The 14260-nt window shown below is 38.5% G+C and overlaps 1 protein-coding gene across 3 annotated transcripts in view; it reads left to right on the forward strand.

The window, feature by feature from the left end:
• The first annotated feature begins 13882 nt into the window (after positions 1-13882).
• The window catches only part of FAR1 (fatty acyl-CoA reductase 1), a 53675-nt gene continuing 53297 nt past the window's right edge, over positions 13883-14260 (forward strand). Inside the window, exon 1 of one of the 3 annotated variants that reach the window (XM_025038718.1) lies at positions 13883-13904. The gene's annotated coding sequence lies outside the window, so the exon portion shown is untranslated. Of the gene's footprint in view, positions 13905-14030; positions 14186-14260 lie in introns of those variants that run through there. The other 2 variants (XM_006905659.3, XM_006905660.3) reach the window with 2 other exon arrangements.

A 14260-nucleotide genomic window follows, 5' to 3' on the forward strand; every position in this document is an offset into this window, starting at 1 on the left:
AGAGATTGCATATAATCTGTAGATCAACTTGGGGAGTATTGCCACCTTAACAATATTAAATTTTCCAATTTGTGAACATGTCTTAGCATTTATTTAGGTTTTTTAAATTTCTTTCAAAATTTTAAATAATTAAAAATTTTATTTCTAAATATTTTATTTCTTTGATGCTACTGAAAATGGAATTATTCTCTTGATTTTATTTTCTATTCTTTGCTGGTGTACAGAAATGCAATCGATATTTGTATATTGATCTGATATCCTTAAAATTTAGTGGATTCATTCATTTCTTAGTTTTAACGGAGTCCTTAGGATTTCCTACATACAATAGCATGTCATCTACAATTAGTAGTTTTATTTCATTTCTAATCTGATGCTTTTATTTTTATTTTTATTTTTATTTTTTTCTTATTCTCCTTGACTAGACTCTCCAAACAATGGTGAATAGAAGTGGTAAGAGTAAACACCCTTGACTTGTTTCTGATCTTAGGGGAAAGCTTAAATTCTTTCACCATTTAAGTAAGCTGTGGTTTTAAATAGATGCCCTTTAACAGATTGAGGAAGTTTCCTTCTATATTTACTTTGTTGAATGTTTTTATCAGAAATATTGAGATGATGATGTGGTTTTTTAACTTTATTCTATTAATGTGGTGTATTACATTATTGATTTTGTATGTTAAACTAACCTTGCATTCTTGGGATAAGTCCCACTTGATCAGGGTGCATAATCCTTTTTATATGCTGCTGGATGTGGTTTGCAAATGCACACATATGCAGCTGTTATTTTGCTGAGGATTTTTGTAACTATATTCACAAGAATATCGGTCTATAATTTTGTTTTATTCCTTGTGATGTCTTTCTGGTTTTGGTATTGGGGGGATACTGGCTTCATAGAATGAGTTGGGAAGTGTTCCATCCTCTTCTATTTTTCCGAGTTTGGAAAGGCCTTTAGAAATGTAGCTAAGGCCAAAGAAATGAAAGACTGCTTTGTGCTGAATACTTCTACCTTTCTGGCTTATAAGAATACAAATACATACAAAGACAGACTCTTATGAACAAGGTACTAAATATTTAAAAGACAAAAATCAAGGCAAGTTTTGTCTCAGATAAAGTTCACTCCCTCCTAAAATTCTTAGAAATAATTTACTTAAGCTATATCGCAAATTTATATTTAGACTAATGATTATTGTGTTTTTGAAAATGGAAATATAACATATTCTTTGAAAAGAATTCAAGCAACACAGATACACATTAATAAGTAAAAAAATAATCAAAATTTCATCACCCAGAAATAATCAACAGAAATATTTAGTAAAATCCATTTTAGACTGTGCTTTATATCACAGCTATTTAATTCCATATTTAAATTCATTCATTGTTTACCAACAATCCTTTTACTTTACGTTCTCTATACTTAAATCTCATGAATGTATGCATTTTATGAAAAGGAGTTTTGTTCTAGGACTCCTGGGTAACGTGATTCCTGAATTCCTTTATACTTAGGAATGTAACTAGGCTTCCTTATATGCAAACGGCTTGGCTGTGTTATCTTTTCTCACATTTTAACTTTCTAAATATTGCTGTTATTTTCTGGCATTGACTATTACTTTGGAAGAGTCGGAGGATAATCCAATTCTCCCATTATAGATGAGCTTCTTTTTTGCATGTGGATGCCTGTAGAACATTCTTTAATCTTTGAAATTCAACTAAATTTGACATGTTTCATCTGGGGTCAGTAATTTCTTTATTTCTTAAATTTATTTTTCAATTACATACATACAATATTATATTCAGTTATACAACGTTGACATACAATATTATATTCAGTTATACAACGTAGTGCTTAGACATTTACATACCTTATGAAGTGATCGTGCCGATAAGTCTAGTACCCATCTGACATCAGGTCAATTATTTCATATCACTTTTTCTAGAACAAGATGGGCCCTTTAATTTGCGAATTCACTTTAATATTATTTTTTCTGCTGGATTTTTTAGGCTCATTCTTTTAGGGATAATTAGTCTTATGTTGGGTAATGTTTGTCCTCTGCCATGATTAACTTCTCTCTAATTGCTTTAACCTTTGTTTTCTTCTCTTCTACCATTGTAGTGATTAACCAGTCTTTCTTTTCTGTTAGAAATCTCATTTCAGTGGTGTCCATTCTGTTTCTTGCTATTTCATATTAATTTAGATGACAGTTAATATTATTTTGGTCCTTGAATTGTTTTCTTAACTCTGCAACTTTCCTTTCCATTTCCTGTTGTTTTTTCTGGTGTTCAAGCTCTTGCTTTATTGAATAAATAAATAGTCCTATTAATCTTTCCTTAGATGTAAAGTACTCATGAACAGTTTTATTCTGTTGCTTAGTGCTTAGTACTTAATGTGTATAGTATTTAAATAGTTACAGATGTTTCTCTTAAACATCTCACACCTCTCTAAACTTTAACCATTTGGATATTTTGCAGGGAGAATGTTTAACGTAGCTCCCTATTTCTATCATGTTTTAATCCTATAGGTTAGGATACCTTGGGCCACAAACAACAGAATTTTTAACAATTTTAAACAATAAAGACATATTATTATCTCACATGCCTACTATACAGAGGTAGACAGTTCCAAGGCTGGTTCAGCCGTTTAACTATGTCATCAAGGATCTAGGCCTTTCCCATCTTTCTGCTCTGCTGTACGTCAAAATCACAAGATGGCTGCTGTTGCTCCAAGATTCAAGTCCATACACACCAGCTTCCCAGGCAGCAAGGAAAGAGAATGGAATAAAAAAGTCATAATTTTTAAGTTCTCTTTTTTTTTCCAGAAAGGAAAAACTTCCTCAGGACCTCTCTTCCTTCCATCCCAAGCCCTGAAGAGTCTTTTCCTTCCATTTTACCAGAACTGTATCATATACCCTTCCTCAAATAAGTCACTGGGAAAGGAGAACTGGTCTGTTAGGATTGGTATAAGATAGTGATTGTCAACTGAGGGTGATTTTGCTTTCCAGGGGACTTTTGGCAACATTTAGAAAGATTTTTGGTTGTCACAACTTCAAACCGAAATCAAGGTTCCATTGGCAAGAAGGAAGGGGAGAATAGCAGTTCAGTACATGCACTACCTATCTATATACGGTTGTCTAAAGGGAGAAAACCCATTTTCAGCTAAAATACTAATCAATAATTTATTTTTCTTACCAAAAGAATTGTTAAACTATCCTTTTTTTTTTGTCACACAGGAAAAGCTAGTACTCAGAGAGAATGCAGAGGTCTCCTACATACAGAAAGAAAAGCTTCAGAATCATGGGATCGGAAAGAGAAAAACTATCGGTTTAACAAGTAAAAAATACTCTCGCAGAGTTAGAAGAATAATCCTATGAAAAATGAATTAATCAAAATAGTCCTTCAAGCAAACTTTGTAAATAACTTTATGGATAAAAATAAGGGTAAGTATCTGGAGACCAAATCAAAGTTGTGATGGAAACAAGGAGCAGCAACAAAGAAAAATCACCTGGTATCTAGAGGAACAAGCCATACAACTAGGGAGAAATCCAAGAAAGCACCCTGAAATGGCAGAAGGTAGGACGGGGTGAGGACACAGGGCTGCCCAGTCTCGAGAGGCTGACTGAAACGGAGGTTGCGGCAGCACAGCGGCAGAAGCCTCTTAAAGGGGCTGTGTCCGCGAGTGGATTTTCACCGTGACAGACCTGCTCACTCTGAGCACCAGTGCCTATTGGGCTGCGCACAGGGGGCACCAGGGACTTACAGGGAGGCATTGTTGAAGTGAGGGCCGAGGTGAGACTTGTTCTGTACAGAAGTGCTGGAGGTATCCATTGTTCCCTGTTGAGCCCTCCCCCTTGCCAGTGCCCCAGACACAGTGCCGCCATAGCCGTGATGTCATCAAACTGGATAACAGAGGTCGCTCTGCCCAGAGGAATTCCATGAAACCCCCCCTCTCCCAACTCGCAGCCCCACCCAAGCCACATCCAGATATATCCTCAGCGAGTCAGGTGCTTCTTGCTGAGTAGCACCTAAACTCACACTGGAGGCAGCTGGCCTCGGTTTCTGGTGTGGCCTTTTGAGGTAACTATGAGCACAGCATCTGTGGATTGCTTGCTGAATCTTAACAGGTGGCCCCAGAGGGGTAGAGGCTTGGGCTAAACTTGGCCCGCAGCTGAACCCCTCTCAGGACTGTGCCACTGGACATCTACTTCACAAATCCACACTACTAAGACCGGGAGACTTAGGAGCCTTGCTTAGTACATAGAAACAGATACGAAAAGGCAGCCCAAATGGGAAGACAAAGAAGCAGAAATCACATGAGAGAACAGAACAAAGATCCAGATATAATGGAGTCAGGTAATCTAACAGATGCAGAGTTCAAAACCCTGGTTGTAAAGATGCTCGATGAACTTTTGGGAAACGTAGATAAATTCAGTGAGAACTTCAACAAAGAGAGAAAAAAACATAAAAATGGAAATGGAATTTATAAATCAAGAACACATTATCTGAGATGAGAAGTATATTACATGGAATAAACAAAGGAATAAACAAAGTGAATAAAGAAGAGGATCAACTGCCCTATCTAGAGAACAGGAAAGCCAAGGACACTCAATCAGAATGGCAAGAAAAAAGATGCCAAGACTATAAACATAATTTAAGGAGCATATGGGACACGATTAAGGGTCCAAATATCCATCTGATTGGGGTAACTGAAGAAAATCAAGATGTTGATCAGCTGTCTGAAGAAATAATGATGGAAAACTTCCCTAACCTGGTGAAGGAAATGGGCATAAAACCCCAGGAAGCTCCGAGAATTCCAAAAATTAGGGATCCAAAGAAGCCCAAACCAAGACACATCATAATTACAATGCCAAAGTTTAAATACAAAGAAAGAATATTAAAAGCAGCAAGAGAAAAACATAGTTACTTATAAGGGAACGCCCAAAATACTGGCAGCTGATTTCTCCAAAAAAACTATGCAGGACAGAAGGGCTTGGCAAAAAATATTCGATGTGATGAAGACCCAGGATCTCCAACCAAGAATACTTTATCCAGCAAAGCTATCATTGAGAGTTGAAGGACAGATAAAGAGCTTCCCAGACAAAAATAAGCTAAAGGAATTTATCACCACCAAGCCAGTATCACAGGAAATGTTGGAGGGACGGACTTCTTTAGGAAGAAAAAACATGTATCGAAAGTAGGAATAAAGAATGAATTAGAAAAAAGGACATCTGTGGTATAAAGAATGAGTCCTCAAAGACATCCATGTTCCAATCCTTGGAATCAGTAAATGTTACTTTACATTCAAAGGAGTTTTTTTTAGAAATGATTAAATTGTCATGAGATGGGGAGATTATTTTTTAATTATTCTGGTAGGCCTAATGTAGTCGCAAAGTTTCTCATAAAAGGGAGGCACGAGGGTCAGAGTCAGAATAAGAAATCTGACAATGATATCAGGAGTTGAAGTGATACAAGAACGAGCATTCGCTAAGGAATGCAAGTGGCCCATGGTAACGAAAAAAAGGCAAGAAAACAGATTTTTCCCTGTAGCGTCCAGAAGGAATGTGGCTCTGATGACACCTAGAACTGTAAGATAACAAGTTTGTGTCATTTTAAGCTATTAAGTCTGCAATAATTTGTTATAGCAATAGGACACCCAAGTGCAGATGACACAGAATGAGAACAGCACGAGACACAGAATGAGAACAGCACGAGACGCAGCAATGCTAATCTAAGGACTTGGATAATGCAAAAGCTAGAAGAATCAAAACTGGACCAAATAGAGGCAATACCTGGCTAAACACTAAGTAAGTGTTTTTATCATTTTTCATAGTAAGAAGGGAATTAGAAATTTCTATGGGGATTTGCTCTGTATTGATTACAGTTTAATATATGTATTAGTGAGAGTTCTCCAGAGAAATAGAACCAACAACAAATACACAACAACAAATGTGTGTATTTTTTAGAACAAATTGTCTCATGCAATGCGGGGCAGGGTGTGGGGGGTGCTAGCACATCTGAAATTTGTAGGGCAGGTGGGCAGGCTGGTAGGCTGGCAATTCAGGTAAGAGCTGATGTTGCAGTCTTGAGAATTCTGTAGGGCAGCAGGCTGAAGTCAGGTGGGGTTTCTATGTTGCAGTCTTGAGAATTCCTTCTTCAGGAAACCTTAGTCTTTGGCCATAGGGCCTTTACTGACTGCATGAGGCCCACTAATATTATGAAGGGTAATCTGCTGTAATCGAATTATTATTCAAATGTAAAAATCTAAATATATCTTCACCCAGCTTCCCCCTGGTGTTAACATTCTACGCAACCATGGTACAGTTGTCAAAACTGAGAAATTAACATTGATATAATACTATTAAATGTGGACTTTATTTAGATTTTACCCATTTTTGCGCTTGTCTTTTTTCTGTTCGAGAATCCAATCCAGTAACTCATATTCCATTTAATCATCAAGTTTATAAGTATTAATATTAATAAGTATTAATCACATATAAAAAAATACCCTTAGAGAACATCTAGACTAATACTTTGACCAAACTGGGCACCATAGCCTTGCCAAGTTGACACATAACATTACCATCACAATATAAATGTACATTTAACTTTATAGTGGAATACAGTCATTAATTTTCGACAAATCCTTTGATGTGTTCATTAACTTGCCTTAGTGTTTAAATTAAGATTCTTATGTGGAATCCATGGACCACTAGATGGTCCATCTTCAGGTTGAGGGAGGGCTCCTGAAACTTTTCCACTTTATTACAGTATTTTCACTGGATGTATGTTAATGCATATTTCTGGGGGAAAGGTCTATAGTTTTCATTATATTCTCAAAGAGTCTAGAAGGGTCTGAGACTGGCCAAGAAAGGTTAAAGAGGCACTACCTTAACCAAATAGGTAAAGTTAACATCATCAGTGATAAACCAGGTTGTTATGTATACTCCCAGATAACATGTGAGAAAAGGCAATTCGCTTTTGCGATAATTTTTCTCAAAACTGGTAACTTTGGTGTACTCCTGAGAAAAATCTAAACTGAAGGACATTCTAAAAAATATCCAACCAGTATGCCTCAAAACTGTCAAAGTCATGACAAACAAGGAGAGGCTAGAAATTGTCAAAGACTGGATGGGATTAAAGAAACATGATGATTAAATGCAATATGGGTTCCTGGATTGGATTCTCAAACAGAAAAAGGACATAAGTGCAAAAACTGGTAAAATATGAATAAAGTCCATGGTTAACAGTATTAAATCAATGTTAATTTCTCAGTTTTGACAACTGTACCATGATTGTATAAGATGTTAGCACCAGGGAGAAACTGAGTGAAGATATATGGGACTTCTTGATAGCACTCTTACAATATTTCAGTAAATTTAAAATTATTCCAAAAGTATAAGCAGGTTTAGAAAAGCAAATTCTGACAGTGTCTAGTAAAATAAATGTTCTTCTGTAGGTCAGGAATGTTCCCTCCTGCCTAAGCTGCCTAAAATATGTGTCAGGTCTAACTGTCCCCTTTGGGTAGAGTTCCCTGTTTACTCAACAATGAAGTGGTACATGCTTTGGCATTAGACACATTGGTTTAGAATTCCTAACTCCATTACTCAGTTATGTACTTTTAGGCAATTTAATTAAATTCTCCAATCTTCCACTTCCTCATCTGTGTCTATGAGACAGTAATACCTTCCTTGCTGTGAGGTTTGGAAACTATATAAAGTTTTTGGTATATTAGTATATCTTCAAAAATAGAAAGGCATTATTATTGGTTCTGGGGAGTTTTTCACTTTAATATTTTTCCTTAAGATTTAACAATCTTAAAGGTAAGCCTTTAAGACAGTGTTTACCTTGTGCCAGAAACTATGCTAAGTGCTTTAACTCATTTAGCTTCATAGCACGCCTATGGAGTAGGTGCTATTGCTATCATTTCCATTTTACCATTGGTAAACTAAGGTACAGAGAGTAAATAACTTCCCCAAGGTCACAGAGACAGCAGGTGGTAGTGCTGGGATTGCATACTCAGTTCAGTTCTGGTTAGGACTCGTAATCCTATATTCTATTCTTAAGCCAAACATTGCCTAATTCATTAGGAAAAAAACTAAACTAAAATTTGCTGCTCTAATAAATGTTGTTACAGTGATTGAATGGCTTTGTTAATGGGGAAACTGTAATCTGTGCATTGTTCTCTGCTGGGGGCAGGGAATGAGATTAGGGATTGAGTCAAACATAAATTTTACTTCCTTAAAAAGTCACACCTTTGTATATACTGATTTTTTTTTTTTTTTTTTGATACTAAGTTTTTGACCTGGGCAACTGGAAAGATGAAGTTGCCATTTACTGGGGCAGGGAAGATTTGGGGGCCCTAGAAGTTCAAAGATGTGATGGACCTGATCTTAAAGACTTTACGTACTGTTCTCAAAAAGCATCACCCTAAGAGCAGGAAATAGGTGAGTCAAAGTCTGTGGCTTACACCTTATACCTGATGTGATGTTCAAATGACAAACTAGTGATTCCCATTTCTGGGCATCTGCAGCAGCTCTGCTCTGACTCATGTACAAAGGGAGTAAAACCTTAAAAAGGAGAAAAGGAATGGGAAAAAGAAAAGAATAATCTTCAGGTCTCAGGGTTCTATTGAGTTATTATTGCCTGACAATGTTTGAAAAATGGCAATGCCACCCACAAAAAAACAAAATGACCATCTAGTCAGATGTGGAAAGAAATTAGCCAGCAAGATGGTTTCTTCTTTTTACAATGCTGCTTAGAAAACAGAAAACAGACAGTATTTAAAGAAATTTTACAAATACTTTTCTTCTTCCTCCCAACTCCTGTGAGCTAGGAACACTAGGGCATTTTTATCAATAAACAAGGTCTAGAGGAGACAGTTTAGAATGTAGGGGAGGCAAAATTTTACCTCTGCTTCTTAGGGCTTTTCAGGTGGGCTTGAGAATTAAACTGATATAAGACAGATTAACGGAAGAAAAGTATACGAATTTATATGTTTTATAAATTTCATAAGAAAATGAAGACTCAAAGAAATGGCAAAACCTATAGGCTTTTATTTTAGATTGAACAATAAGAAGCAATTGTGGAAAAGTATCTACACTATATAGGGAGGTTACAGGAAGAGAATTATTTTAACAAAGTATTTAAACTGGATTTTCTTGGCTTTGATTCCCCATTGAAGAATGTATTCAACAAAAACCTTCAAAGCTAAAAGTTTTTCTGAAAGGGCGTATTGAGCCGTGTGCTAGTCAGAAAGGGACCAGGTCATAGGACATGCAGTCTAAATCAACAGCAGCAGAACCAGATGGAGAAGACAAACATGGGTGAAATCCTGGGGTTACTAGGGCTCTTTTGTACAATGAGTTTGGGGAAGAAAGATGTAAATTGTTTTGAAAAACTTTCCATTATCTATAGGTAGAGGGGGGCAGGAAAAGATGAAGCAGGGCTAGTTCTGGGATAGGTGAAAGTCTGTTAAGAAGTTATTTACTCTTTCTGGATTGGATTGTGGACAACAGTCTGGAAAGTTCATGCATCAGCTATTCTATATAACCTCAGAAATAGCCACCTGGAAGTTAACTCAAAGTTTCAATCTACATTCAGGAAAGTAAGCAGTCTCTTGTTGCTTTCCCTTTGAGGCTGTTAACTGATTAACCTTTCTCATCTCTTCTTCTTACCCTCTGGCCTGCTGTAATTTAACGTAGAACATTTCAGAATTTTTTCCTTGTCAAATGTTTCTCTTACCAATCTCCCCTGGTTTAGGGAGAGCGTCTTTCACATGGGAGTTTTTATCTCCTCTTTTCAGGAAGAAAAAAGGGGGATTAGAATATCCTTCTTATATCTACTATTTATAAAGTGTATTTAACTCTAAATAACCCTGGGAACCAAAGTGATATATTTTGTGGTGGTAAATTCTGCCACCCTTCAAGATCCAGAAAACCAACGGCCAGGAAAGATTTAGAAGAGCCATGAACATAGCAGCTCCATTTTTGTTCTACTTAGATTAAAGCTGTTGAATAACTGAAGGTCAGATTATATTCACATCCAGGTGAAAACCAAACTTATTTCACACATCTCTGAAACACTCAGAACAGATACCGGACACTGTTTCGCCCTCCTTTTAGAGTTAAGGAAATGAAGCCATAAGGATGGACTTTGTGTACTTCAGACTGGCAACTGATGTACTAGTGGAAATGTTAGAAACTTGGTAGAATTTTTTTTCTTTTAACAGGCTTTAACCATAATGTTTAAAGTAGACCAATTCTGGATGTCATAATTGAGTATAGGGGAAAGTAGAGATCATCAGATGAACTGCAGAGGATAACTACCCTTACTAGAAATTTGGCTCTCTTGAGTTGCCTGAAACTCTTTCTATGCTATGAAAGTGAGCATCTCTTATGCATTCTAGATAGCTGTGATGGATTCTCCTATGGAACTCAAAAGTAAGTTGTGTTCCCTTAAATTTTGTCAAAACAAACATTTTTAATGCAGAATAGTTGGTTTTAAATAGTTCACTCTCCATTATGACATTTGTAAAGATAAAGCCTAATGAAAATAACCCTGTGAGTTCTATGAGAGACATATGTGTGATTCTGTGCCATTCACTGTGGGGAATACAGGCAAAATGATTTGATCTTGTTTTAGAGGGGGCAAATGTGGCATAGTAGCAAGACAATGGAGTTTGCCATGAAAAAGACCTAGATTCCAATCCTACTTCTGCCACCTAACAGCTGTATGACTTTAGGTAGGTTACCTGTCTCATTGAGCCTCAATTTTCTCTTCTACAAAATTTGGATAAATACTTGCATAGGGTTGTTGTGAAAATAAGAGTTGTTAACAAAATTTAACTGGGTAAAATTCTAATTGGTTATATTCAATAATTCATGAATCAGGCAATATCCCATCTAGCAAACAGAAAGGAGCTCCAAGGAGCTGTACAAAAGGAAAGGCTTTTATAAGCAGAAGACGGCAGGAAAAGAAAGTTTCTGGTAAAGAGTGAATTGTTTCAGGCAAGGCAGTTTCCTTTCAGGTCAGAAGGGGTCTATGTTGAGGAATACCTTACTAGTGCTGATCAGGAAATTACAGATTGACTGGTTAAGAGTTACATTCCTGGGAGAGGCTGAAACTATTAATATCAGTTTGGTGATGTGGGCTTAGCACAAGTGACTCCATTTGGGGCTTGTTTCTTTTTTAAGATCGAAGAACCTCATCAGAACTGCGTTTAATAAGACATTCACAGAAAAATATATCATGAGTTAGAAAATGATACAAGAAATGTTTCCTCAGAGCAGTATTTGCATAAATACTGGCATAAAAAAATTAATGCTTAGCTATACTTGTTTTTAAAGATGTTATAAAATTCTGAAGGATTCATAAATACTACAACTACATTATGTGTAACATATGTGTTTTTGGTGCTTATCCCTATGTATTTTTCTCAGTAACATATGGTATATCTCCTTAGCCTGTAAACTACAATAGTGCATTTTTGTCTTGGTGTAATTTATCTTCATTTACAGAACTATAGCAAGGATCAAAGCACATACAGGTGTTTCATATTGAATAAAATTACAATAAAGTTGATTCCAATATATAGCAGCCCTATTTTTTAGGTCTCTGGTTGAAGAAAGATGTGGAAAGCATTTGAATGAACGACTCTTTCTTTCGGTATTACTACATGTTTTAGGTTAGACTCTGGGCAAAATCCTTCATTGCCTTTTGTGAATACTCACTTTTTGTAGCTATATGAATTCTTTGAATTCACTTAAGAATGATGGTACACTATGAGGGACACTGGCTGTACAACATGCATGCCCTACCTATGAGACTATACCATCTTAGAGAGTGAACCATTATTTTAAGTCCTCCTACAGAAAGCATGTTGTTCATCTGTGGGGGTCCTTGCTGCAGGCGCGTTACATATACACTGATGAATCAAATGAGATGACTTCAAGCTCTTAACTGTTATTTTTGAAAATCATAATGTACTCATTAAGCAATTAATTTCTTCGTGTGTTTTCCTCAGAACTAAATAGTAAGTTGTTTTTGAATTTAGACATTAAAAAAAAATCAAGATATTTGCACAAAAATATAAACATTTAGAATGAAAGCATTCTCCAGAAATACTGCCTAATTTCATATAGTATGCTGACAAACCTTAGCAGTGGCTCACTTAGCTCCGTGTCTTCTAAGAAGATGCCCCTGAATTCCCTAGGCTGGGTTAGATCTTTATATGTATTCCTTCATCCTGTATTATGTTGTAATTACCTGTTTATGTCTGTCTTCCTGTTACACCCTTTGCTCTGTGGAAAACACTATCTTATCTAATTTTATATGCCTAGTTCAGGAATCAGTACTTTAAACCAAGGCATTTACAAGAATAGAAAAACAATGACAAAATTTCTAAAAATGAATCCCATCATCTTTGTTTTGCTGCTGGTGCCCTTTCAAAGGCTAGAATTTGGCCCAGTTCTTATGTTTGTTTTGGGGAGAATATTGACCCATTTCCAAGAATGTTCTACCTGACCCTTGCTATTTCAGAATTCTACTGAACTGGTTCCAGGTACATACATCTAGCCTAACCTAGAGGAAATGTTTCATCCTGTTAGCTTTGTGTTCCGTGCCTTCCTGAAGAAAGAACTATACTTAGCGCTGGATTGGGAGCTCCTCCAGGGCAAAAGCCATGGTATTCAAATGAAAGTTTCTTGGTTCAGACTTGGATGGCCATCAAGTAGGCAGTTCGGTAAACTTTTGTAGTTCTCAACTAGGTGCAGCACCATAGGTGCTTTTGTGTTACTAACAGAGCCAGACACTAAGACAAGCTCTAAATCCTCAAAAATAAATCATTCTGAACCATCTTGGCTCATCCTTAAAGTACTAAGCTGTTTGTGTTATTCACCGTGCAGGAGCTTTCATTCATTTTAAATTCTCACAATCCCCATTTCTCTCCCTACACTTTGTCACTTTTAAATGATAGCTAAATCCTAGTGGAATTAGTTTATCCCATCGGAGTCCCATGGAGCCTAAGTTTATGGTAATGTTATTACTGAGTTATTTTCACAATCTTTTTATTTTAAAAAATCGAGATGTTATCCACAAAGTGGAAGGCTCGATGAATTTTACATATATACATACATATATATATATGTATGTATATATGTATATGTGTAACTACTACCACTCAGGTCGAGACGGAGCGTTTCGAGCTCCCATTAGGAGTAACTACCACCACCCAGGTCGAGACGGAGCGTTTCGAGCTCCCATTAGGTTCCCTGTGCCCCTTCCATTCCCCCACCAGAGGTAGCCATTAATCTAAATTCTCTCACCACTGATAAGTTTTGTACGAAATTATTCTGGAAGGAGTGGAAAGTGGAATGATTTGCTCACAGACCCGTAAGGCTGGACAAGATTCACGCACAGCTCCCTCCTTAAAGGGCATCCCTCTCAGGTTCCAGTGGACCAAGGAGCGACCCGCTCCGCTCTCGCAGTTCCGAACCAGCCCCACCTGAAAGCGCGCTGGACCCCACGTAGGCAGTGCAGTAGCACGCCACAAAGGCTACCCGCGGTCTCCCACACCTGCCTCGCCGAATACTCCCCACCATTCCAGTCGACGCCCCTCCAGCGGCACGGGCAACAGGACGTGGCACCGGCAACAGGGCGTGGCACCGGCAACAGGGCGTGGCACTGGGCGCGACCCGCTGGAACGCGAGCGGCCAGGGGAAGTGCTCCAGGGCTCGGGATGTGGCGCGCACGGCCATTGGCTGAACTTTCCTCTGCGGGCAGGCCGGCCGCGGAGCCCACCCCCCGGCCTTCTCTCGGCGCGCCCATTGGCCGTTCGTATTTCACCAGTGCCCTTCCCGCCCCCAACCCTCCCGGATGGAAACGGGATTCCGGGGTGGGAGGCCGAAGCGGAAAGGCGGGTGAGCGGTCTTCCTGGTTAGGGGGGCGCGAGGCAGCCAATCAAGACGAGATGTGGAGAAGAGGGGCCGCGTCAGCCAGTCACATCCCGCAGGCTGGGTTGGGCGGCTGACGCGAGTGCGGGCCGCAGCCAATGGGCGTGCCATTGCCGGTCCGCTTTTCCGCAGCCGGCCTGGGGCGGTGGGAAAGCGAGTGAGGAGAGCGCGACGACGGCGGCGGCGGCGGTGGTGGGTCCATCGCTGGACGGCTAAGGGGAAAGCCAGGCCTGAGCTTCTGCATCTAGGTTAGAGGCAGGCACGCCGGGTGGGAGAGGCCGGGCTCTCTCCCTACTCGCCTGGCCCGGGTCGCAGCTGCAGGC

This window comes from Pteropus alecto, unplaced genomic scaffold (assembly GCF_000325575.1).
Source record: "Pteropus alecto unplaced genomic scaffold, ASM32557v1 scaffold461, whole genome shotgun sequence".
NCBI classification, from domain to species: domain Eukaryota; kingdom Metazoa; phylum Chordata; class Mammalia; order Chiroptera; family Pteropodidae; genus Pteropus; species Pteropus alecto.